This window comes from Natator depressus, chromosome 5 (assembly GCF_965152275.1).
Source record: "Natator depressus isolate rNatDep1 chromosome 5, rNatDep2.hap1, whole genome shotgun sequence".
NCBI lineage: Eukaryota > Metazoa > Chordata > Testudines > Cheloniidae > Natator > Natator depressus.
Genome location: NC_134238.1, coordinates 72,938,640 through 72,966,230, shown reverse-complemented (window position 1 = coordinate 72,966,230; position 27,591 = coordinate 72,938,640). Strand labels below are relative to the sequence as shown.

The following is a 27,591-nucleotide window of genomic DNA, read 5'->3' as shown; positions in this document are numbered from 1 at the left end:
CGCCCTGTAACAGAGTGGTATGCCCCTTAAGGGCTGGGGCCAGTGAGCCCTATCCAGTTGTCAGACCCAGCTGGGTAGGGCTCACAACATCCCTATAAGGGACTGAAAGAAGACAGTGGGAAGAGAGCTGCAGGAGGGAGGTTGTGCCTATCTCTCTACTCGTTGGGCAGAGTGAAAGGCCTCTGGGCCCTTGGAGCCTGTGTGGGTCAGGACAGAATAGCTTTGCTTTGTGTTACTTTGTGAGGGTTTTTGTTTGAATTGTATCCTCCAGGAAGGGCCTGAAAGAGATCTAGGAGGAGCTTTTAATCCTTCCTGGGCTAGAGATACATGCCAGCAGCCTACAGCCCCACTGTACAAACATATACAAAGACATAGCCACTTCCCTGAAGAGCTGCTCTGGTTCAGTCTGTGAAACTGTACATATGTCTTCTCATGTAATTTCTGCATGCTCTTTTCATCCTTCTGGAGCTGCTGTCTGCAGCAGAGCTATCCTATTGATCACTATGTCTTGCCTGATCTTAATTCCATTATACCCAATCAGGACCCTGTGCAGGACCCTGTGTTTATTGGCAGACCAACAGGAATGTTGGCATTCAATTTACTGCCATCTTTATTTGTTGATGTAGGAAGGGTTGGGTGGGGGGAAATTCACTTCACAACCCTAGCATATGGGCTGGTTGTTGGATGATTTCTAATCTTGTATGTGTCAGCAGCCACAGGGCCAGATTTCAGAGCTGAAATTTGAACAGGGAGAAGGGGTACTACTGCCATAATGCAACAGCAGCAATATTCAGCAGGAGGCCTGTGGTGGGGCGGTGCCCACCCCCAGGCCAGATTGTGCTACAGCAGGCCAGAGCAGCTGCGCAGGCAGTCAGAGAGGGCCTGTGGGGAGCCAATCAGGGCTGAGCAAGAGGCAGCCAATCAGGGCCAGGCTAGGCCCTATATAAAGGCTGCCCAGGCAAGAGGCAGGCAGTCTCTCTTACACCTTCAAGGGAGTCTCCTGAGTGAAGGGGCCGGGGCCCACAAGGTGCAAGGGGGCTGAAGGGGAAGCAGTCCGGGGAGGAGAGGCGGACAAGGGGAGCAAAGGAGGGCAGGGAGGCTGCTGCCAGAGGGTCCCTGGGCCGGGACCCTGAGTAGAGAGTGGGTCTGGGTCTTCCCCCCTACCCCCTTGTACTACAGCTGTCTGTTAGAAGTGGCCATAGCGGACTGCACCCGACCCCTGATAGGAGGGGTTAGACTTTGGGGATGTGGTTGACCACTGCAGCTGGGGTAAAGCAAAAAGTCTGCTGTTAACCCCACCCCCGGAAGGGGGTGAGCATGGACTAGGGGGCACTACCGGAGGGCAGTGTCCTGAAGAGGATGCCACAAGAAGGGAGCAACGTGGGTCTGGATGCCGACAGAGGGCAAGAGACTGCACACCACCAGTGGAGGGCGCTCCACATGGACTGAGTTAATTCCCAGAGTTATCAACGGGAGGTGCCGTGGTGGTGAGCCCCAACCCTGTCACAAGGCCTCACTGTACATTTTCTATGTGATTATGCTTGGCCACTGGTTGTAGGGCAAAGGAGGGAGAAGAGTATGGCACAAGGAACCCATTCCACTTCATGCACCCTGCCAGGCAAGGTCCAGGTGTATAATCACAGTTACTGCACTCATGGGAGTGCAAAGATTTCACTTGTCCCACAGAGGACATACTCCAACTCAAGGAAAACAGGGAGATGAGAGGAATTGGGGCCACCAGACATGTGGCTGGTGAGACAAAGGCAGCTGGGAGACTAAGGGAGTTAGCCAGCTGAGTATAACAGCAGAGAGGGACCTGATAAGTCTCCAAATATATTAAAGGCTGTTATAAAGAGATTGGTAATCAATTGTTTTCCATGTTCACTGAAGGAAGGACAAGTAATGGGTGTAATCTGCAGCAAGGGCCATTTAGGTTAGATATTAGAAAAACTTTCTAACCACAAGGGTGGTAGAGTTCTGGAAAAGGATTCCAAGGGAAGCTGTGGAATCCCCAACACTAGAGGTGTTCAATAACCGGCTAAACAAACACCTGTCAGGGATGGTCTAGGTTTACTTAGTCTTGCCACAGCAGAGGGGCCTGGACTTGATGACTTCTCAAGGTCACTTCCAGCCTTACATCTCTGATTATCCTCCAGATCGGTCAGTGGATCTGGCTGGCTTCAAAGTGAGGGGTACAATTCACACCATTCTCTGAGATAGTGCTCTCTGCGCCACCCATGTCAGGGAGGGATTATTGTCTCCTAAAACACAACCCTGCCCAGCTCCTACTGGGATTGTACCGATCCACACAATCCCTAATGCAGGCCTCTGATTAGGGACAATCTGGCCCATTTCATGTAATCTGTTGCATGAGCTGAGTGAGACAACAGATGCATGGTTGACCAGTTACTCACTGTTCCCTGAGTTTGTGACCTTAGGCCACAAAGTAAGGCCTGGTCTACACTACAGTTAGGTCAACATAGGCAGTTTACGTAGACTTAATTATGTCAGTGTACACACTACAGCCATGCTCCTGCTGATGTAAGTGCCGTACTACACTGACATAACTCCATTTCCATGAGAGGTGTAGGGCTTCTGTCAATGTAGTTAGGGCGACACAGTGTCCATGTAGACACTGGGGGTTACTTACAACTGCTGGTAGCTATCAATTTCATACCTTCATGCTGGAGCCATGAAATTAACAAGAAAGCCACTTACAGCTTGGGCTATCACCCTGGGGTAGGCTCCAGCTAGAGACCAGCTGCCCCTCAGGCTCCTGATTCCCTGTGCCCAGACTCGGAGCTTCCCATCGGGAACCCAGGCAGCTGCTGGGCTCCTGCAGGGAGCCGAGAGCCTGTGGGGAGGAGAGGGAACCAGGCTGCCGGCAGGGAGCTGCACAGAGCTGAGGGCCTGGGCCCTCAGTCCCCCCACATTGCCCTTCTTAATTCGGTGGAAGTGCTCCTCATGAGGACATGCACCACTGACAGAAGGAAGGCAGCATGGACATGAACAACTGTAGTGACTGTAAGTAGACCTAACACAGGCCGACTTAAGTTTGTAGTGTACACATGCCTTAAGAAACAGCGTGGTGTCTGATGGGGGGCTTTGTCTACCTAGTGTCCTGTGTGCTCATTGTAAACTTGTTTTCATGAATCCCTATAAAAGAGAACTAAAAAATAAGCCACTTTCACACAAAATTACACAAGCACAAAATTCAGTGGAAAATAGCTTTTTGCCTGTTACCAAGCAAAAGAGTAACCTCCTCAAAATTTGCAGAAAAGCAAAATTTTAGGGGAATAAAATTGTCTGGAACACAAGAAAAATATTTTATGCTGATTTCCCCACACAAATTGTTGTCCCTTTCATGGTGCAGTAAGAATGCAATCCACTCCTGTTAATAAGGCCTATGCGCCACTTTATTTCCTACACAAGCCCCTTTTTGAGGATGTAAACGGCACAGAGGGCTTCTCCACATGGAGACTTAGTCACACTGTAGCTTCCTTTGAACTGCATAGCAGACTAGCTTGCCATACAGTAAGTCGGTGTCCCTGCTATGATGCACTAAAAATTCTGTAGTGCATTTTGACGTCCTGCTCTTTGAAACAGCAGTAAGTCCAAGCACGCTACAGAACTTTTAGGGCGCATTAGCAGGTTTCACATGACTAGTTAGGCCGTGGCAGGCTCGAGCACTGTAGATATGCACCCTGGATGTTGTGCTCTAACTGACTGTGTAGACAAGCCCTTAAATAGTGCATAGCCATGGTGTGGGCCCTCTACATAGTGAAATTCTCTCCTGTAAAAAAGCAACACAAATGCTAATGCGTTCCACTGAAATCTACCAGTATCTCCACTGACTGTCACTAGAAATAGTCCCAAAATGTAAGTCCAAGTATGAATTTTCACAGATTTTGATATTCTGATGCAGGATTTTGTTTGGGTCAGTTTCTAACTGCAACAAAAAGGGAAGGGCTGGGTGGGCAATGAATCTTACCAGAGTGTGTTTTGTCAGTCTGGCAATTGTCATTAGTCTGCTGGAGAATGAGATCATTTTCTCCAAGAGGCAGTCAGCTCAGAAATGTCAACCAACTCAGAAAATTAATTCTTGCAGCTGCTTTATGTTGGCTTCTGCATATTGCTAAAGGAGATGGATAATATATTTTATTATGGGGGATCTGTTATAGATTGTGCTGATTTAAATATTACATTTTAGTCATCATCCTAACTGAATGCATTTTGTTTATAGAATCCTGGTGAATAAAATGTAATGTTAGCTGAAGTGAAAGGCTAAAATGTAATCTCATCAAAAGCAATAACATTTTTTTGAGCCAAAATGTTCTCATTTGAATCGTTTTGTTGTTCTGATTTATTGAATGACTTCTCTCATCTGAAATCTTTAATGACATTAAAAATTCACTGATGCATTCATAAATCAGTTGAAATTTGAGGAAAATGCTTTGCATTGATTTGTTTGGGACACGCTGTGGCTGCATTTCTCTTGACAGCTGCCTAGAGAAATAAGACTGAAATTCTCTGTAGAGATGCATTCCATATTCAGTGAAAATCTTGACCAGGGCTTGTGACCCACTCTCTCATAAAGAACAGAACTACTTCAGGAGCATACACCAACTCGCAGGGAAGATAGCCTCCATTTTCCAGTAACGAAAATTCTTCCTAAGCACTAGTCTAATATAAAACAAGAAGGACAAGAGAAGATGTGGGCTTGATTATCTACCACCTTGAATCCTGTGTAGTCATTTACACCTACTCATAGTAGGTACAAAATGCTACTGATGATGGGAGTGAGTGGAGAATTTGCACTAGATAGCATTTTATGCAAACTCTGCATAGATGTAAATGACAATGCATGGCACCAGGCAGTGAAGAATCAAATATACTCAACAGATGTATGTTACCTTCATTGCATTCATTCATACATAATATTATATAAGCAGAAAATGTAATTTGATGCATGAAACTGTAAGAAAGTCTCCTATCTAAGCTTTTTGCACCTCTTCTCATTCATCTTGCTATAGCATTTCTATTCCAGTCTCTCATTTCATATCATAAGTAAAAATTTTGAATCTATTTTTTTCTTCTCCTACAACAGTGTATAATCACTGCCTCTTCTGGAAAGTCCAATTTTTTTCATTTGATATTGCAGGGTACCTTGAATCCAATATATGATTTTTTTTTCCTACATAGAACACATTTCTTTTCCGAAGGTAATGAAATGCAGTGATTTTTCCAATAGATATTTGCATAGTTTGTGGCAACTGAATTCATTTCCCTTTCTGACTTCACTCAGTATTGACATTAGAGGTAGTGTACATGTCGGTGATGATGATGCTTCCTTTTTCTATTTATCTTTTGAGAAAACCTTGTATGAACGTATGTCTTATCAGATTCAGCTTACTGAGTGCAAATGAAAAGCAACTAATTAGCTTCCTGTGCCATTGGTTATAAATAGCATCCAATAACAATCATTTATGTCCTCTCTAAAATTTGCCAATCTTGCTTCCTCTTCTATGGCATGAAAGATTTCACTGGAAGTACCTTTGCTTTATCTCACACTCCAAGCCATTTATCATCAAGAACCATGGCTTTAATCAGCCAACCTTAATAGTCATTGGCTTTGTTACAAGCAGTAGGTATATACCTTCCATCTTCAAGTGCTTGACTTAACATTCTCAAATTAGGCAGAAAGAGTAGACAATTTCTGTAATGAAGGAAAGACTATATGAAAGATTTTGAGCTCTTGTAGCAGAAAAAAGAAAAGGAGGCCTTGTGGCACCTTAGAGACTAACACATTTATTTGAGCATAAGCTTTCGTGAGCTACAGCTCACTTCATCGTATGCATTCAGTGGAAAATACAGTGGGGAGATTTATATACAAAGAGAACATGATACAATGGGAGTTACCATACACACTGTAAGGAGGCTGATCAGGTAAGGTGAGCTATTACCAGCAGGAGGGCGGGGGGGAACCTTTTGTAGGGATAATCAAGGTGGGCCATTTCCAGCAGTTGACAAGAACGTCTGAGGAACAGTGGGGAGAGGGAGGGGGAATTCTTTGTTTTACTTAGGCCTAATGACAATACAAAACCTGGGAAGACACCTTTAAAAATGGTGAGCCAGATTACATCCCCCTAAATATCTTCTCAGAAGCGCCATTGAGTTTCATATCATGTGGTCCTTTGTTTCTATATTTTTATTTTCGGTGCCTGTCCAGAACAATTCTCCCAAGATTATTCTCCATGATTATTCTCTCAACAACCTCCACAGCCTGGACAGCTGGGGTTTCTGACTCTTATCTACCAAAGAGGAGGCTGGTGTCTCTACCTTCCTCATACATGACTTAATCATCGACAAGACTGAGAGTCATCAAAATATCCTGTAAAATTCAATCATAAACAGACATGTGCACATTAGTGTGTTCATCTATATATATATATATAGAGAGAGAGAGAGAAATGTACTCAACTCCCAGTTCCATCAACACAGGCCATTTTAATATTTAATCACATTGTTATTACAGTGTATTATATCTAAAGAAGCATAGGTAGGTATGACCTTTCTTCAGTTTTCTATCCAATTTTAACATAGCTCTGCCTTTGATTCACGTAGAATAGTTGTTACTAAAATTAGACTTCTTAATAATAATGAATGTGAGTTCTTTATTCTGCATGCAGCTCAATAGTCTTACCCTGATAACATACTAAATTGGGAACTTTTCATGCGTTGTAATTTGGGAAGTTGTTCCAGGGCATCATACACAGAGAGAATGTAATCTTTCTTCCTCAGGATGGGAGATTCCTTCCTGCTGCTGAAGTAGGGACTATGGTTTCCTTTTCCAGGATACTGATTTTTACTGATAGCAACTAACTTACTCCTTAAAACATGCAATACACTTGATTCTGCCAGGCCCTTGGTTGTGTGACCTGCCCTCTTGATGCAGAGCATCCTGTACGTAAAACTATTGTGTTCCACAGCATGTGTGTGCATGGAAAGTGGTGTGGGTGTAGGTAATGTGCGTATGAAGAGAGCCTCTTTCATTGAGGTAACTGCAGCCTACCAGCTGGAACAGCAGACAGAAGCAAAACATTGAACTAAAGTCACGGCAGGAGACAGGAAAAGAAGTTTGGCAGAAACTAGGGTAAAAACAAACAGCTTTTTACTGACTCTAGCAAGAAAAACATTGACATGAATCATTCGAAGAAGAAGGAGCATGCTCTCCTAACCAGATGCTCTTTCTGGCCTCGAACCTTCACTGCCCCACACACTATGTAGTCATTTGCACCTGGGTGTAAATCTACCAAACCAAAATTTTCACCTCACACCAGTGTTAGTGTTTTCCATTTACCCTGCATTCACTTGGAACAAGCTGCAAGGGAGAACTGGGTCTATGAGATGTTTGTATAATATAATCTTAATCTAATTTACTCCATTCTCACTGTGGAATAACATACTGTAACTTTAAGAGTATTTTATATCAGTGTGAGAGCAGAATCAGCCCCAGTGTATATCTCAATTACACCCAGAAAACTATGTTAAAATAGTAAGGTTGCAAAGTCAATGTTTCAAAGATGGGCAACTAGTTCTGGCATTTCCTGGGCAATTATCCAGGTGCCATCATTTGCTTTAACCAGGGGACCATCCTTTCCCTTCCTGCATTCTCCTGGCTCATTCACTAGAAACCTTCCAACTTATGCAACAAAGGAGGCAGAAGTCCTACAGACAACAGCCTCCTTCACTACATAACTCTGATTCGTCCCCACAGCGGGTCCATCCTGAGCTAGGCAGAGTCCTATGAAAATAAACTATGATCATGTAATTAAAGACTGTATGTTGATGCATATGCATGGACAACCTTTAATGCTGGCATTTCCTCACTTTTGAATGCTTGACTTAGAAACTTTACAATTCTTTCAATGTAGTTTTTTTGGACATAATTTTCTAGGTTTTTAGAAAAGCAAACAGAAATGCCATTATGTGGCATGATACCCACACTGGTCATCAGCAGGACTGGAATTTTAGATCCACAGGTCAGACCTCTGGTACCAAGCTAATGGCAGAATTGCCATCCTCAAGTGTTCAAAAGGCATGAGTCAGGGCCCCAAAAAATCAAGAGATTGTCCTAAATTCACGTTTTGTGTTTGTTTTTTTTAAATGCATTTGGGGTTCTTTTCATTTGACTTCTGTTTTCTGAGCCTTTGCAGGGCACTCAGGTCATGTTTCCAAGCTTTTCTATATAACTGGGAGGGAAAACCACAATTTTTTTTTTTAAAGTGAAAGCTGAGATTCTTAGGTAATGCCATGACTACTATATCTGAGGCTTTAACAAAAACAAGTATCACAACACAAGATAAAATCACCAGTTGGAAGCACTTTAACAAAGTAATTGATTGTCATCCTCTGTGTGGACCAGCCATTAGATGGCCATGAGACCCACTGTTTGCCAGTGTATTTCATCAATATTTGCTCACAGCAGAGAAATAGTGAGAGTCAGAAATCTTGGTTTCCATTCCAGGTTCAGGAAGGAAGTGTTCTTTCATGACCACAGACCCTTCTGTCCCTGTTCCCTCCAACCTGTTCATGTCCCATTCCTGTCTCTTTCCCCCTACCCACGTGGCTCCAAGTCCCAGTACCCTCACCTAGCCAGTCCCAGTCTCCATCCCACAGGCTTCTTGTTCCACTTTCAGCCTCCTTGCCCAGCCACTCCCATTCTCCCTCCAGTGCTCTCCATCTGAATCCCAATCTCTTTTCACCCTGGCTTCTTATTCCAGTCTACATCATAGAATATCAGGGTTGGAAGGGACCTCAGGAGATCATCGAGTTCAACCCCCTGCTCAAAGCAGGACCAATCACCAATTTTTTTCCCCGGATCCCTAAATGGCCCCCTCAAGGATTGAACTCTCAACCCTGGGTTTAGCGGGCCAATGCTCAAACTACTGAGCTATCCTTCCACCCCTCCCTCACACAGTCTGCCCCCCAAAAAACTCGATGTTCCAGTTTCCTTGCCCAGCCAGTCCAAGTCTCTTCCCTCCCTCCACCCAGGCTCCTCATCCTGTCTCCATGCCCCAACTCTTTGTCCCTGTCTCCTCACCAGGATCCTTCTCCCAGTCTCTTAGCCCAGCCAGTCCCACTCTCCTCCTCTGACCCTAGAGGAGTCCTCCTCCGATCTTAGCCTTCCTTTCCCCTGTTTTCTCACCTCTTGGCTCCCAGTCCCAGACTCCACCCCCAACCCACCAGCTCTCAGTCCCAGTTTCTCCCCTGCATCAGGTCAAGAGCTGAATCAGGGTGTTTCCTCCTCCTCCTCACTGCCTGGATGCCAGCAGTGGGAGTATGGAGAAACAGCCTCACTGCTCTGTGTCCTGGTGCCTAATGCCACAATGGCTGCTAGGAACAATAATGGCACAGAGTGCTGCTTAGCCCCTACAGCCCCGGGCTGGAGTATGGTCAGTACAGATGGAATTTTCCAAGAATTTAACTGCCAAACCCTAAACAGTCTCTGCTGAGCATATGTGAACTGTGATTTTTCAAAGGCTTTTAACTTGTCTCTATTTAGGCAGTTTTTCATAGAAACAGCAAAAGGCACCAGGGGGACCATTCTGCCAAATTTCAAATCCTTGCTCCAAAGCACAGAGTTGCTAGAGTTTATCAATCAAAGTATTATAAAAACAAAATGTTAACATGGGCAAAACAAAATTTTTTCCCACCATTCTCACTCAGAAATGTCTGGATTTTTTTACTGAAACTTTCCAGAAAACCCCAGCCTAAGGTAGACATCAGCATGAACAATTTCAGCCTGCCACCAGGTGGCTGACCCCCTTAAGAGAAGCGAGGGCCCAGTCTACTTGTGATGGGCTAAATTAAGAGGAACAAGTGCATCTTGGTCCACTTGTAAACAACTTATTGACTAAGTGGCTGATTGGCAGTTAATTGATTAACAAGCACCTGGACCTATTCAAGAGCACCAGTGCTCAGTTAAGAGAGAAGTGCTCTTAAGGACAGGAGCTCGCAGAGAATCTGGAGGCTTATTCCCCTGCCCCTTGCCAAGCTGACAGGCAAAAAGAGTGAGTAAAAAGAGGTTGGTTAGGAAGCAGCTGACTGGGTGCTATCGCTGGTCTGAAGCATCATTCAGATCTGGGCACTCATGATTATTATGGAGAGTGAGACTTTGGATAATAACCTAGTTCCAGGCAGAAATCTAGAGATTCCTGAACTTGTCACTTGCCTAGGGACAGAAAAAGGGACTTAGGAGGTCTTGTATTCTGTGAAAGGAGCTAATAAATTAGCACTCACAAAGGGGGCCTCTTGTTCTTGGTTCTGAGTAAAGGATTGCAGGTGCCAAGAGGGAGCTGAGAGCAGCAAGCCTTCAGGGCCATAAGAGGGCACACTTGAGGATGGTGCCCCTTATGCAGCCCAAATGGTTACATTCTGGCAAAAGTTGTAAGCAACTGAAAAGTGTCTTATGATGGAAGTGTAGGGCAGCCTTCATTACAGGTGTCTCTAATAGTTCTGCCTATAATAAAAGGAGAAATATTCCTAATAGACTCTATACCTGTCTGTGTGTCACTCTGAAGCCTAGAATGTCGGAGTCTGTGAAGTAAGGGAAACGGGTATAAGCATGGTTAAGAGCTCTTTGTTCAGAATATCACCGGGTTCGATCATTACTGGGATTTATCTATTGCCATCCAATTTTAACACTCTCATTTTTGCTTTCAAATTACACCACCATGGTGTACTTCTGTAACGCAGGAATCTATTCCATGCCAAGAGTTCTAGACCCTTCTGATATCGGCGGTAACTCAATCAATCACCACCCTTACTCTATAGCTAACTTGCATGCAATGAATTCATTGGTTGTATGAGGGAAATGGTGGATTACTTGGCCCAACTGCCACAACCAAGCAACAGCACAGGCTTTCAGCTACTAGTACCTTAACATGAGACCATCGTTAGCATAAAGCTAGAGCTAAGCATATATTCATACTTTTCAAGAGATTCACTTTTGGGGGTGTACACATCCCTTTTATGTTCATTTTCTGAAAATATTCTAGTGAATAAGTCTGCTGGCAGGAATATTCGTGGAAATAGACAACTAAACAATTCTTGGAAAATGATCACAAAAGGCAAATCTTAAATTCTGATCAGGTGCCTACCATGTGATGTAGGTGACCAGCCACTCAGCTCTGCTCCTGAATATTAAATGCTCACAGTACAGCGTACCAGTTCAAGAATAAACTTAGCTCTGATCTGACTGACTAGCAAATAAATCTGAGACCATCATAAGGTGCTTCTCGACTCTTCACAGACAAAGGGGAAATGAAACCAAGAAATTATTTGCTCAGCTCTATCAAAGGCAAAGGGGCAAATCATCAGCTGGTGTAAAACATCATAGTCAATGAAGAGATTAAGAGATGCCTATACCAGAGTCCAGAAGGGACTATTAGATAATCTACTCTGATATAGGCCATAGAATAGCACTCACTTGCCTTATATTGAGCCTAATAACTGGATGTTTTTCATAAGCAACTTTAATGAATTGTTTTGACTGAAATATTTTTTCACTGCTTTGAGTCTACTGTGACCACCGTGGTGTAAGAAACCTGGTGAGGGGCTTTTCAGTGTCACTCGGTCTGCAAAAAGTATTCTGATATTTTTACCAACATGGTTGCATCACCACAATACACCTTAAAGGGTGAAATTCACCCCTTTCGGTGGTGGTGGTGGTTTGTAACAAGGAGCTAAGCCCCACTTGTTAAATCCAGTCCCTTTTATTTCTTTAAAGAAAACCCCTTGGTGACAATTTGCTCCTTTCTCCTCACCAGCAGTACAACAAAGGGTGGAAGGAGGAATGACAGATTCTAGCCCCTTCAATATGTCCCACAGAATGCAGTCGGACAAGGAGGGGCTGACTTCCTCTCCTAGCATATCCAATATACTAGTACCATAAAATGCAGTCCATGAATGGAGGAGCAAGTAGGACTAGTACACTCCAGTCCCTGAGAGCTCCTCCCTCTGTTGAAAGTATACAGTAGTGCTAAGAGTTGCACATGCACATTGGCTGCCTTCTCATTCCTCTTTGGGGCAGAATCAGGGGGTATCCCCAAGGAGTGATGGTGCAAGCACAGCCCCAGTATAGTTCTCTGCTCACACCTCTGGAGCAGCAGTGGGGTTCAACTGGGAGAAAGTAGAGGCAAAGGGAGTGGGGAGCTGACCAACTTGTGATTGCAAGGAGAAAGAGTGGGTCTGAGACCCAGGAGGAAAGGGAGAGAAAGTGAGCTCCATTGAAGTCAAGGAATCACCATATTATAACTAGAAAAGGAGTACTTGTGGCGCCTTAGAGACTAACCAATTTATTTGAGCATAAATAAATTGGTTAGTCTCTAAGGTGCCACAAGTACTCCTTTTCTTTTTGCGAATACAGACTAACATGGCTGTTACTCTGAAACCTAATATTATAACTCAGGGCAGAATCTGGGACTTGTTTGTGCACACACACAAGCTGTAAATCACTTGGTTTCTGTGCTTTTCTAAATTTAGTTGTGTGTGTGTGTGCTCCTGCCAATTAGTTTGTGTAGTATAACACAAAATATTTAAGGAATTTATGTTAAGTCTCTCTATTTATAATTGTTTCTGCTGATAATCTGTTTTCTCAGCTTCAATTAATGATGACATCCAATTGAGCTGTAACTGAGCTACAGCTGTCTGTCCATGCATAGTTATGGGAGTAGTTTAGAGTCACAGCCTGTCTTCCTGTCCTTGATGCCTTGCATAACCTAGGACAATAAAATCAATCATATGCAATTAGGCAATATACTAATAATAAGGAAAGATACTGTAAACCAAAAGATGTACTTCTGATAAACACACACATATTAAACATTGATGTGGCAGATCACTTTAGCCACATAGATATTCTTAGTATGAAGATATTGCTAAATATATTGGCAATTTTTAATTTGAAAAAGGTAATTGTTTGGATTAAAATGGATACTTATGCAGTCAGTTTCAATCATGGATAGTTTAAGATGAAGCAATAAAAGTATTTTATTCAATTATAATCTGTAAGGAAAAGGGTGTTTCCCAGAAAGTATGTAGTGACTCTTCATTCTGCACTGTAGTCCAATACAAGGAGCAAAAGTTATCTGTTAACTAGCGTCCCTGCCCTCTTCCCACTATGCACTCCTCATTCAAGTATGTTTGCTACACTCACTTTTGTTTGCCATGATACCCACAAGTAATGAGTCAACAAAGGCGTTTTAGATCTTTTTTAAAAAAAAAATTGTGTCCCACCATGCTAGCTTCTGTTAACCTCATTGTTTTAGCTCTTATACTTTCTCCCATAACTGCTTCACATCATTTTTTGTACCCCTCCACGGCCTCTTGTCTGACACACTTCCCAATTCTGCAATCTAATCCAAAAAGCCTGACCCCTGCAGCCCCATTAACCACAGTGGGATTCTATGTAGACACAGGGATCTAAACACAGGGATCAAAGTGCAAGTTTGGGCATCTTAGACTGTAAATTTCTTGGGCATGTCTACACTAGAAATGCTACAACAGCTGCATTGTAGCTGTGCCATTGTAGTGTAAAACACTACATCAATGGAAGGGGTCCTTTTGTCATTGTAGTAAATCCACCTCTTTTACAGTCAATCTGAATCTGCTGTGTGGGGAAAAAAATCTAGCTTTTTCTGACCTTTCCAACCCTGCATGGGCTTCATGGATCTGAAAAATTTCTGTTATTCTCTGTCTTGGATCTATGGTGAAACATGAATGCACGGTTTGTGTGCACACAATTCAAAATTAAGAATTGCTGTTAGTAATCCGCATAATTGTGTTTGGGTGAGCATCAAAGCTTCAGTGAACTGTTCACCTCTACAGCAAACTGTGGAAAACAATCCTGTCAAAGTTCACAAATTAAATGCTATTTTCCCATGAAGAAAACATCTTTCACAAAGATGTGTGCCTGTTAGGATGGTAAAGAGGATGGATCTAAAAAGAAACTTCCTTGCCAACATCTGTGAGGGAGTGACTCTGTAGTCATATGAAGACCAATCCAGACTGGTTCTGAGCTCTCTCAAATTTTACAGTTCCTCAGCACATTTTAGGATCAGGCCCCATCTATCAAACACAAGGCTAGACTCTGATTGCAGTTATATTCATGCAAATCAGAACTTGCTCCCAGCCTACCCTAAGAACAATTACCTTTTCTCTCTGCTTGGAGGTAGCATCTGGACTGTTGATCACATTCTGAGACAGAAGCTGTGAAACCCATCATGAAAGCTGCTGAGTGCTTTAGTGAAACATACTAAAATAGACAGTAAGTACCAGATTTTCAGATGAGCCTCTAAACTCATATACCCCCCTGTTTGCCTGAATAAGCACACAACATTTGGTGGAGCAAGTTTAGAAGCCTGCTTGAACGTGCCTTGAAGCATGAGGCGTTATCCCTAATACAATTCTAACCTCTTCACAGGTTCCAAGGCCAGATGGGACCACTGTAATCATCTAGTCTGACCTCCTGTATAACCAAGGCCATAGAATTTCCCCCAAATAATTCCTTGAGCAGATCTTTTAGAAACACATCCAATCTTGGTTTAAAAATTGTCAGTGATGGAAATTGCTCCAAGAGTAAATTACCCGCACTTAAAAATTTAGGCCTTATCTCCAGGGTGAATTTGTGTAGTTTCAGCTTCCAACCATTGTAAAGAAAGGTGTAACAACATAATCCTAGATTGAAAAGCCCATTATCAAATTGTTCCCCATGTAGATACTGATGGACTTTAATCAAGTCACCCCGAGCCATCTCTTTGTTAAGCTAAATAGATTGCTCCTTGCGTCTATCACTAGAAGGTATGTTTTTTCTATACCATCTATCATTCTCATGGCTCTTCTCTGAACACTCTCCAACTCATCGTCATCATCCTTCTTGAACTCTGGACAGCACAATTGGACACAGTATTTCAGCAGCAATCACATCAGTGCCAAATGCAGAGGTAAAAGAACATCTTAACTTCTAACTGAGACACCCCTCTTTATGCAACCAGGATCACATTAGCTCATTTGGCTGGTGTCACATGGGGAGCTTCTGTTCAGCTGATTATCCACCATGACCCCCAAATCTTTTTCCCAGGTAGTGGTGGCCCTTTCCTGGAGGAGTTCTGCTCTGTAGCAACAGGAGAGTAAGCTTCTATCGTGGGGACCTGACTGTGAGTTTCCCACATCCTCCTAGACATTCCTCAAGAGGGAGGAAGAGTCAAGGGCAGGAGTTGGAGAAGGCTGCAGGCATCAGCCATAGTTTGGGAGGGTTGGAAGTGCACTGTGACCACCCCCCAAACTGAGATGCAGGGGTGGTTGGAAGTGGCCCAAGGGAAGGTGACTAAGTGGACCATCTGAACTTAGGCTGGTGCATGCAGATTGACTTTCGGGGCGCTGGGCCAGGACCTGGTGGAGAGGAAGGGCCCAGGTCCCCCTACCCAGCCTAGAACTACAGCTCTGGTCCCAAGGAGGAATGGGCTGGGGGTTCCCATCAAAGAGGCCAGTCCACCTAAGATTTCATGCCGTGGATGGGGATACCATGAACTAAAGGCTGGAGTTGGAGGCCCAGACCAAAGGGCCTGCTGACCACCCAAGCAACCCTGCTTCAGACTAATAGGAGGGCTGGAGTCGGACGCCAAGGCCAGCGGGCCTGCCAGCTGACTAAAGCACCCTGTGACAATATGACATACTGGAGTCAGGCCTGGAACACTAGGCCCCCGGATTAAACAGCCCACCCTGTTATAAGGATGCAAGTTGGAAAAGAGCAACTGCCTGCAGAAAATGGCTATGCTGGTGAACCAGTAGGAGATTCAGGTTTCACAGTTAGGGGTGATAATGGTTGTCTTTATGATTATTCTGGGCATTTTAATAATTGTGCTGCACATGCCAAATTCTTTGAGCTTTTGGGTGTATGGAACATCTTCAGTCTCAGTAAACTCTCTCTCTCTCTCTGCTAGAAAGAGAAATTTCACTAAAATAGGTCCCACCAGGTCAAAGTCTTAGGCCTTGTCTTCACTGATTTAAAAAGGTGTGATTTTTCTCTTCTTCTCCCCCACCCCACAGCTTGGGACAACTAACCTGTATGAGCTATTCAGACATTAAAAAATACAATGAAGACCAGGCACTTTAGTTTTATGTTGAGGTAAAAAGCCCTCTACTCCTCCAGGGGTTGACCTCAATGAATTTACCTCATGGTAAAACTAAACTGCCTGGTTTTCATTGTCTCGTGTATTTTTTTACCTCAGGGTAACTATTACAAACCTTTTTTTAGAAGTGAAGACAAGACCTTTATAGGACCTATTGTGTGTGGGAGAGAGTGACTGCTGCTCAGACACTACAGACCGGTGGCCCATTGACCGTTCATGAGGATGAAAAGAAACCCACTTGTAAGCAGTCGTAATGGACAAAAACGCCAAGTCAGATTCTCTACTCAGCTAAAGCTGCTCTCAAAGGGCAGCTGAGGACACCCCCAAACAATGTTGGGCAGGTCCATTTCCCTCTGAGTGCCATCCCTCACTATGCTTGTCTCCTCCTAAGGAAGCTGTCAAAAGCTGGTAGAGCTGACTATATATATGTAGTCCCTACTGCCTCCACCGCTGTTGAGATGTCAGGGCCACTCAGGATCAAGTGGGTATTTTCTGGACGTGAAAAGAGGCAGAGCTGAATCACAATGTGTTCCACCCAACCATGGCCAGTGAAACCGTCTTCTATCTATTCTATCTTAGAATGGCCCTGTGGCTTGCATCACCACCAGCTTCAATCACCACCAGCACCAGGACTGGGGGAGGTGTAGAGGTAGTTTTAGATGCACTCTTGCCCTTTCCAGCCCCTCTCCTTTGAGGACTGTGCACTGCCGTTAGGATCTAAACAAGGAATGACAGAATATCATGAAAGAGCCTCACATTTTTTCGTAAAGGATTTTTTCTTTTCATTTTAACATGTCAAAACTTACCACACCTGTATCTACTTAGAATCAATACCACTGAGAAACTCCCAACGTGTACCCTAGTTTTACCTCGACAGAGTCACGACTGACCTACACCAACATACAGAAGGTGAGAATCAGGCCCTTCGTATATCGTGAGGGGTAAGATTTGCAGGGAAGAAAAGCAGATCATGCTTGAGTGCATTGGAGAAAACTGGTTTGTTTCTTGCCATGCCCATTTTTTCAGAATTCCTTGACATTTCTGCTGCTGAGGGAGACATGTAAAGCTGAAAGCAGTTAACTAGTGATTGTGCCAAATCAATAAAATATAGGTAAGACAAAGCATCAGTAAGGTAAACTTATAATACTGGGCACAAATCTTTCTATGAAATATCTTTTCTCTTCATTTAGTTACCCTTTTAGAGCACTTGAACTGGCACTGCTCAAAGCATTCTCACATAAGAGTTCAGTTCTGCAGCCTGGTCTAGCTATTGCTTTCCATTGTTTCTAAGCTTCCTGCTGTTTTTGCTCTCCCTCAGTGCAGGCCTGCACAACATTTGTCTCTGTTTGGGTCTTTGCAGCCCAAACATAAAGAAGCCCAACTTTAGCGCTCAGAGGAATGAAAAACTGATTATAAAGGTCATTGAACACTGCTACCCTGCAGACTAATGCTTAATGTTGGATAACTAAACAATTCAAATGTTAGGTCTCACTCTGCTGCCCCGATGCATGAATAGTACCTAATTCAATGTGACCTTTCACAGAATAGGGGACTTCTCCGTATGAGCAAGTCTGGTAAAATCAAGTCCTTAGTCCCTTCTCAAATACATTGCAGAGGTCTGTGGCATATTTTGTATTGTTTGGGGTAATATTGTAGCATTTAGCCACTACTCTGCCTTGCAGAAAGTGCATGGGAGGAGCACCATGAGGCATTTTGTCTCTTACCATATTTGAACATTCAAAAAAGAGGACACTCCAGGGGGTTGGTATTTTCTCATATGCCCCTGCCCCCATTGCAACTCCTTCCCCAAAGTCTCCACCCCCTCCCTGCCCCATTGGACCCTACCCACTGCTGGCTCCTTTGCCGCTCGCCTCTTCACCCTCCCCACACGCCACTTGCCTCCCCGCCTGTCTGCCAGCCAACCACTGGCTCTCTTGCCGCTTGCCTCTTCTCCACCCCACCGCCTCCGGCTCACTGCTGGCTCATCGCTCACCTCTTCACCCCACCCCACTCACCTACTCACCCCTCCTGCCACAGGTCCCTCTGGCTCCTAGGATCAGGGGCATCCAAGGGGTCTCCATGTGCTGCTCCCACCAAAAGTGTGAGCTCCATGCTCCCATTGGACGGGGAAAGCACCAATGGGAGCTGCCAGAGCCGCGGAGCGGGGCTTGCAGGCCGGCAGTGCGCAGAGAGCCCTCCGCCCCCCCAACCCCCACATCCGACCTGACCCTAACAGCCAGAGGGACCTGCCGGGGGGCAAGGTGGGGAGTCCTGGCAGTGCTTACCTGGGGCAGCTCCCAGGAAGCATCTGGCAGGTCCCTCTGGCTCCTCCTAGGGTTGGGTTGTGGCAGGGGGGTGTAGGGCTCTCTGTGAACTGCCAGCACCGCCCACGCAGCTCTGATTGGGCAGGAGGGAACTGGTGCAGCATGCAGAGACACTCTCTGCCTAGGGGTCACCCATACTGCAGGCTCTTGCCAGTGGGCGGGTGCCAGTAGCTGCCCCACGAAGTGCCGCCAGTCCCGGACTTTGGTGCATGCGGTGAGGTGAGCGGTCCCCGATGTCAGGACAAAGGGCGTCCCGACCAATGTGGCAAAATCCCGGACGTTTGAGATATTTAAAAATTGCTCCCAGATGGTGGTTTAAGAACTAAAAACATGGACGTATGGTAACCCTAGTCTCTGAGAACTTTCCCAGTGTGTGAGCGGAGTACACAGACGACTACACGTCTTTAAGGGTTACATTATGATACTGCTTGCATGGGGGGAACAGAGCCATTGCTCTGCCTACTTCTCTCCATTCTCCATTCCCTCCTGCTACCTTCCAGCTGAGTTGCCCTTTGGTGGGAATATCTAGACAGCAATCCCAGGCCTCCCTTGAGCATAGGGGCTGCAATTCTAGCTGACCCTCACATAGACCATGCTAATGGGGTGAGAAGCTCCTTACTCAGTCCCGCCCCCCCCTACATGGCCACGTAAGGGCCAGTCATGATCTCACCTTCTGTACACATACCTTCCCCTTTGCATTCCAAACATGTAACAGGTGCAGAATGTGGAATGTATGGTCACACTGCTGCTACTTTTAGAATGAAGTGAACAGGTCAGTGTCCTCAGTTCAAGTCTTTGTCTTCCCAGCATTGTTGTTGCTTCCATTGTAGGTGGGGGAGGAGAAAGCCCAACGCATGATGCCACTGTCCCCTATTCTATAGCTTTAGTCTGGAAGACTGTAGCCCAGACATGTCTTTACTGACTTTACTGTGACTTTACCGAGTCACAGTTGAGCAATCCCCCATTGTGTGGTGCTTGTGCAGCCCTCTTTAAAGTTTTGAAAATCCCTTTTTACAGCTCCCCTGCTGATTAATGGTCACTTAACACCCTCCTGGGAGTGAATCACTACCTAGTAATAGACTCTCAAACTTACAACATATTTCAGTAAACAACCATACAGCAAAATCTCATAACTGCACATACTCATGGAATATGTGCATTAAGTGTGTAGTTATGTTTTTAAAAAATGGATGATTCAGACAGGGGCTGATGGTAGCTTTGACAAGCTGTTAGATTTGGTGAGACAGCAATTATTATTGGTGGTCACTGATGAAGTAAAAGTGGCCATCTATGGTCTTGTCTACACTGGTAAGTTTCTGTGCAGTAAAGCAGCTTTCTGCAGTGTAACTCCCGAGGTGCACACACTGCCAAGCCACTCAGTGCGCAGAAACTGCACAGTTGCAGCACTGTAAAAAAACCACCCTGATGAGAGGCATACAGCTTTCTGCGCCAGGGCTACAGTGCCATGGTGCCAGTGTAGACACCCTGGTCGACTACAGCGCTGCAATTGGCCTCCGGCAGGTGTCCCACAATGCCTGTTCTCGCCTCTCTGGTCATCAGTTTGAACTCTACTGCCTTGCCCTTGGGTGACCAACAATGAGCCCCCCTTGAATTCCTTGGGAATTTTGAAAGTCCCCTTCCTGTTTGCTCAGTGACGTGTGCAGTGGTCTCAGTGCATCTTTGCAGGTGGTGATGCCTGCTCCAAGCACCAGGTGATTCCCCCACTTGGAGTAATGCCAAGCTGCTGGACCTCATCAGCATTTGGGGAGAGGAGGCTGTGCAGTCCCAGCTGCGCTCCAGCCATAGGAATTATGATACCTAAGGACAGATTTCATGATGCATGACAGAAAGGGGCCATGACTGGGACACAGTGCAGTCCAGTGTCAAAGTGAAGGAGCTGCGGAACGCCTACCACAAAGTGCAGGAGGCAAGCCACTGCTCCAGTGCTGTGCCCATGAGCTGCTGGTTCTACAAAGAGCTGGAAGTGATACTTGGTGACAACCCCACCTCCACTGCAAAGGCTACTGTGGATACTTCAGTGGCTTGTGTGCCAGTCGAGAGTGGACCAAGCCAGGAGGAGGAAATCTTGGACGAGGATGTGGAGGGGGACCAGACGCAGAGGATGACTCAGAGGTCAGAGATGCGTGCATCCAGGAGCTCTTCTCTATCCCGGAGGAGTCTAGCCAGTCACAGCTGTCGGAGCTTAGCGAAGCTTAAACAGGAGAGGAGGCCCCTGGTAAGTAGTTTTGAATTTGGGAAGCAAGTTGAAGCAAGTTTTTGGGGGGCAAGAGGGTTGCAGAAAGCAGGCTTGTGTCTATATGATGCACGTACAACCACATGTCTAGTCTGAGTGGCAGAACAGGGTGTTTTTACTCCCTCGCTTCACGGGAACCTGCCTCAGATCGCCACAAAACTCTCATGGAGATACTGGGCAATTTGCTGCCACAGGTTCTTTGGCAGAGATGTTTTGTTTCTTGCCCCATTAAGGATGACTTTCCCGCACCGCTCTGCCATCACTGTGTGGGGAAGGGGGGAAACCATTGCAGCACACAAGCAAGCTGCATAAGGGCCAGGGCAGAAGCTGTAGTCTTGGAGAAGACCCTCCTTGGATTCCCTGCTCACCCTCAGCAGCAAGATATCTTCCATAATGAACACAGCCTGTGGAAAAGATGGGAACAGTTATGATTATCAGGCCCATCCTACAGTGTTGGCTCTCTCTAAGAACCACGTGTCCAGTGCAGTCCTGGAACACTGATCTCCCCTGCCCCTGCAGTTACTCACCATTTTGGGGTCTTGTGGCTCATGCGTGCTTGCTTGGGGTCAGCCAGTTAGTGACAGGTGTGTGTGAATAGTGGCTGTGTTTTAAATCACTGAACCAGTGGTCGGTCTGTCTGCAAACAATACTGCTTCTGTAAAATGTTGCATTTTGGCTTCACAGATATGACTTTGGGAGCCCAGCCTCCATCTTTGTTGTTGCCGGCTGAACGGCTGTGCAGAATTAGAAAGTGGCCACGAAGAATTAAAGAGGACTTTCTGCATGATGTCATGATGCACTCCGCATCCGAAAAACAATAATTGAAGGAATTGCGGGACAGTAAGAAGAGGGACCAAAAGGAGAACGCGGCACACCAGAACAAAGCCACAGAGCAGCTCTTAAATATTATGGAGAGCCGAGTGGACGTGCTCCAGGCGCTACTAGCACTGCAAACCAAGCAGCTCCGCGCCTGCCTTCCCGTGCAGCTGCTGTCGCAAAACTCTTTCTCATGCACCCACCAGACACCACCAACATACTCTTATCAACCTCCTGGCTCCAGTCTGTACCCGCTGCATTCCACTCCTGCCCCATCACACTCCAGCCCTGCGGACTCCCAGCACCCACTGCAGTTTAGCCCTGCTGAAGTACAGTACCTGCTGTACTGTACTCCAGAGGAGAAGGTTGCATATGGTACTGGACATATACAAATCTTTAACCATCCCGAGACCCCCACCTCCTCCTGGGACCCTCCCTTCCCCCATTCCCCACAGTGCTGATGTGTTTTTTGTTTTTGTTTCTCTCTCTCTCTGTCTCTTCCAGTTGTTGGTTGTGGCATTTTTAATAAAATTGTTTTGGTTTGAAAGCAAACAGACTCCTGCAAAGCAACAGGCAATTTTCTTAAACCTTCATAGTGCATCATCTGCACCAATCACAATCACCTCCTAGCATTACAAGTACTGCATTCCTGAGCATAGCAATAAATATCGGTCAATTCCCTCAGCACCCTTGGATGCATTTGATCTGCACCCATGGACTTGTGCATGTCCAGCTTTTCTAAATAGTCCTTAACCTGTTCTTTCACCACTGAGGGCTGCTCACCTCCTTCCCATACTGTGTTTCCCAGGACAGCAGTGTGGGAGCTGACCTTGTCTGTGAAGACAGAGGCAAAAAAAAGCATTGAGTACTTCAGCTTTTTCCACATCATCTGTCACTAGGTTGTCTCCCCCATTCATAAAGGGTCCCACACTTTTCCTGACCTTTTTTTGTTGTTGTTGTTGCTAACATACCTGTAGAAACAGTTCTTGTTACCCTTCCAATCCCTTGCTAGCTGTAACTCCGGTTGTGTTTTGGCCTTCCTGATTACACCCTTGCATGCTCGAGCAATATCTTTTTACTCCTCCCTAGTCATCTAACCAAGTTTTCCACTTCTTGTAAGCTTCCTTTTTGAGTTTAAGCTCACCAAAACTTTTACTGTTAAGCAAGCTGGTCGCCTGCCATACTTGTTCTTTCTGCACATCGGTATGGTTTGTTCCTGTGCCCTCAATAAGGCTTCTTTAAAATACAGCCAGCTTTCCTGGTCTCCTTTTCCCCCTCATATTAGCCTCCCAGGGGATCCTTCCCATCAGCTCCCTAAGGGAGTCAGTCTGCTTTTCTGAAGTCCAGGGTCTGTATTTTGCTACTCTCCTTTCTTCTTTTTGTGAGGATCCTGAACTTAACCATCTCATGGTCACTGCTGCCCAGATTGCCACCCACTTCCACTTCCCCTACCAATTCTTCCCTGTTTGTAAGCAGCAGGTCAGAAGGAGAACGGCCCCTGGTTGATTCTAACGGCAGGGCTGCTCTCATTCTCACGTCCTTGCACCGCAGGGCTGGGGCGACCTCATCACACAGTCCCAGGAATGTGGCTTTCCTCATCTGAAAGTTCTGCAGCCACACTCGTCGTCCCAGACGTGCATCACGATGTGATCTCGCCACTCAGTGCTTGTTTCCCGAGCCCAAAAGCGGCATTCCACTGTGATCAGCACCTCCGTGAATGCCACAAGCAATCTCATGTCATAGCTACTATGCATAGCGAGATCAATGTCGCACTCCTCTTGCCTTTGTAGCTTAAGGAATAACTCCACTGCCGCTCGTGATGTGTTGGTCAGAGCGAGCAGCATACTGGTCAGCAGTTTGGGATCCATTCCTGCAGACCGAAGAGGCAGAGCGCGCAGTACACAAATCGTTGAAATATGGCGCCAAATTCAGCCAGAAGCACAGGGATTGCTGGGATGCGAAGCAATGCATCACGGGTCGTTGGGACAGGACCCAGGATGCCCCGCGACCCCCTCCACCTTCCCACAAGTCTTAGCGGCAGAAGAGAAAGAGGTGCTCTGTAGGATAGCTGCCCATAGTGCACCGCTCCGATTAGTGCCGCAAGTGAGACGCTATTGCGCAGGCAGCTGATAGTGTGAACCCACAAAAGCGGTTTCCCTTCAGCGCGCTCTGAGCGGCGCTGTAACTGGCAGCAATGTAACTCTGCCAGTATAGACATGCCCTGTGACAAAAAACCTTCCAGGGTTTTGGTGGCAGCAGAAATTGCTTGTGAATAGGTTGATTCAAGAACTTGGGAGGGCTGCAAACCTAAGGGGAAGGGTAATCCCTCTGTTCTCCAGATTAGAAGGGATGAAAGGTTTATTCTCAAACCCCAACTTTGTTAAAATACCTCAAGGAAATCCAGATTTTTTAGAACCTCTTATTCTAAGGGAAAACAGACAATCGGCCATCATTCTGGCGTTCCTGGCCATATAAAACCAAATTGCCTCAAACTTAATGACCCCACAGTCTGCACCCCCAACCCTCACCATAAGTGCCAATGCTACCACCTTGATCCCAGAGGAAATTGTGGAGTAGGAGGGTGACCTCATAAACTGTATTAGAACTGAGTCTTGGGGTGGTAGTGAAGAATTTATTAAGAGTGTGAGAGTAAATGGCATGGAGTGTACTGGGTGGAGGGACACTGCCTCTCAAGTCACTTTAATTAAGAAAAGTTTTGTGAGGGAAGAAGACAGACTACCTGGCAAGTCAGAATATTTTAGCTTTGGCTGAATTTTCTGTGACTGTTCCTCCAGCTAAAGCCATGTTGAGTGGGAAGATTTTAAGGGTGATGTTGTGGTTGGCATTAGGAATTTGCTATCTTAGGTAATAACATTTTAGCAATGTCTAAACATATTAATGTTTTATAACCAGGTCCCAGGGAAACACCTGCTTTCTCTGTGGTCAGCGAAGAAGGCTGTGAAGGGGAGCAAAATCCCCTCAAGCCTTTGTCTGTTGAGAATAGCAGTTTCCTGCTGAGAAGGAATTGTAAAGTTCTTCTGTTGTGCCAGAATCAGCTCTGGACTTAAGTGAAGCACAAAGGGAATTTGTGTCTGCTCAGCAAACTCATCCTACTTTGGAACGTGAGAGATGTGCAGCGCAGAATGATACCCCAGCTGGGGAAGGAAAGGGTAGATTTTTTCTTTCTATGCAAGAAGGTTTGTTGTATTGAGAAGCCCCTGTGGGGAAGAAGAGTGAGATTTGCAAGCAAGTAGTTGTGCCTGAGGCATATAGGAGAGAATTGGCCCAAATAGCCCATTCACAGGACAGCTGGTAGTGGAAAAAACCTAAGACAGGCTGAAGCAGAATTCTATTGGCCTCCTATGTTTGAAACAGTAAAAAATTACTGCAAAAGTTGTGATTTACATCAGAAGCGTTTGCCGATTATTGCCAGAGTATCTGTGCAAACAGTGCATCTCAATAGATTAAAAGCTTACCACTAAAGGGAGATAGCAGTAAACATGATATGTTGTGCTGATGAGGAAACCTCTCCACCCCTTTAATTTATTCAGTCAAAGAGAGCAGGGGAGAAACTCCTCTGGAAAGCATTGAGTTTGGGAAGGGATTAACTCTAACCCCAAAGCAGGAAATGTTGGCCCCTTTAAAGCACAATGCAGAGGTATTTTCCAATTGGCCAGATTTGACTAACAGGATTCTACACTCCATTCAAACCACTGGGCCCTGCCCCTGCTCCTAGCAGAGCATAGTGGGCCAAAGGGGAAATGCAGAAGCAGATCCAGGAGGAGGCTGAAAGCATGCTGAAAATGGGGCTAATCACTAAGTCAAAAAGCCCCTGGATGTCTCCTATTGTGATGATACCTAAAAAGGACAAAACCTTTTGTGTAGATTACAGGAAGCTAAGTGCTATCACCCAGCCTGATCCTTACTCCATACCCCAAGTAGATGATTTACTGGACCTATTGGGGGTGTGGGCAAAATTCATAAGCACACTGGATTTGGCTCGTGAGTACTGACTCTTAGATGCTGAGGTCCAGAGCCCTGATGTCAGCTGTACGCTGTATCTAGACCAAAATTAAATATGTGAGTGTCTACTTTTAAGGTAATCCAATAAGGTTTAACTATTATCTTTCAGAAAGTGGGAGGTCAGAACTCTCAGCCTCAATGCTGGTTTTATGTAGCTGCTTCTTGACAAACCCTAAGAGGCATGGATGGTGATTTCTTCTTGGTTTGTTTATTGCATCATGCTATTTAACTAGCAAGAAGAGGCAATATCAGAGAAGTCCAGGTTCATTTTCCTCCTAAAAGATGTCCTTCTTCCTGAAGACTTTCCTGTGATCTAGTGTCACACTTTATTCTGCCTGATATAAATAAATGCACTAGGTTAATATGGTTAATGCTAGTGAGCCATTGAACCTCATCCAAAAAATCTGTCATCAAAGCACACTTCCACTGATGAATTAATTAGTAAAACACAAATCTCCCTTTTATGTGGGATATATGGCACCATTATTCCAAAATAGTGTCAGTATCTAAGCAGTTTCTCTATGATTATTCGGCTTATGAATTTCAGAATATGACATGGAAACAAGGATAATACTAATGAGCAATCTGGCACCAATCCTCAGGTCCTACAGAGCAGAGATCAGCATGGGACTGAAAGGAGAAAGAAGGTAAGGGTGGTTGTTCGCCGAGCATCCCATGTTCATGAGAGCAGGGAGAGTCACATTTACAACCTGTTTCTCCTTTTAAAGTGTGTACTCTCATTCATCAGGAGCAAAGTTAGACAGAGCTCATAGGGATGGTGACTAGGAATAGCAGGTCTGGATGTACTTGTGGATATTACATTTCTTATGGTCACATTATACTAGAAACCCATTGTGTAAAGTTCTTGAGTTGTCCATAGACAGAACCTTGATGGATAGAATTACAGCTGGGGAAAATGATGTTGTTTCCTTTATATTGGGTTCAATTCATTTTTTTTTTCCAGTTCAAAAGTACCCAACATTTTTAAATTGCAATTCATGGCATTTAAAGCCAGAAGGGACTATTTTGACATCTAGTCTGACCCTCTTCATAAAACAAGCCAAAGAACCTCACCTAGTAATTTCTGCATCGAGCCAATAACTTCTGTTTGAGCTACAGCATATTTTTTAGAAAGAAATCAGGTCTTGATTTAAAGAATTCAAGCAATGGAGAATCTACCATATCCCTCTGTAAATTGTTGCAATATTTGATTATCCCCACTGTTAATATGATCTTCATTCCCATTATTCTTATTGTATTGTATTAATTAACCAAAACCACCATGTTTTTCTTGGTTTTTATCATCCACAACAGCCCTGACCAGCCATCAACAGGAACAGAGGAGAAGACCCACAAAGGGGCTGGGGAGTGAGGGATCACAGGTCCCTAGGCAGTCCTCAAATCGCAGCCACCACCTGGCAGCTTGCTGGTACCAGCAGGGAGCGTCAGCTGGTAGACCCTAGCTCACAAGAGACACCACCCATGAAGCTCATAATTTGGGGAGACACCCAGCCTCTCTGGCTCAGATTCACTATTTGTGCCAGAAGGAGGCACAGGAAGTTGTCTGAGCAAGTAGTTAAATTCCTGTCTGGCTGCTACATTGGATCCTGTTTTCTTGCCTGACTCTCGAGACCTGCCTTGTTCCTGATTTCTGCCTTCCAGTTCTGTTCTCTTCCTGGTTCATGCGTCCTGCCCTTCTGATTTGTTCCATATCTGTGCTCCTATGGCTGACCCCTGACTCCAGTGGGAGACTCCTGGCTCCCAAATCCTACTTTGACCACTGCTGTTGACCACCTATATCCCAGTCCACAACATGGGGTAAGAAGACTTGAGTCACAAGTCTTATTCCTTACACGTAACAGGCCTTGACTTTTCCTCTTACCTTTTCCCATTTTCGGAGTAGGCAGGCTTAGTTGCCTGCTAACTGTTAGAGCTGAGAAACAAACGTATGCTGGGATCCCAGGCTGGCTAGGTCTAAATC

General features: G+C 45.3%; 1 long non-coding RNA gene across 1 annotated transcript in view; it reads left to right on the top strand.

The window, feature by feature from the left end:
• The window catches only part of LOC141988194 (uncharacterized), a 177,796-nt gene extending 150,741 nt beyond the window's left edge, over positions 1-27,055 (top strand). The window contains exons 2-3 of the long non-coding RNA XR_012639690.1: positions 26,158-26,257; positions 26,925-27,055. This is a non-coding gene — a long non-coding RNA (uncharacterized LOC141988194). The remainder of the gene's footprint in view (positions 1-26,157; positions 26,258-26,924) is intronic.
• The last annotated feature ends 536 nt before the right edge of the window (positions 27,056-27,591 follow it).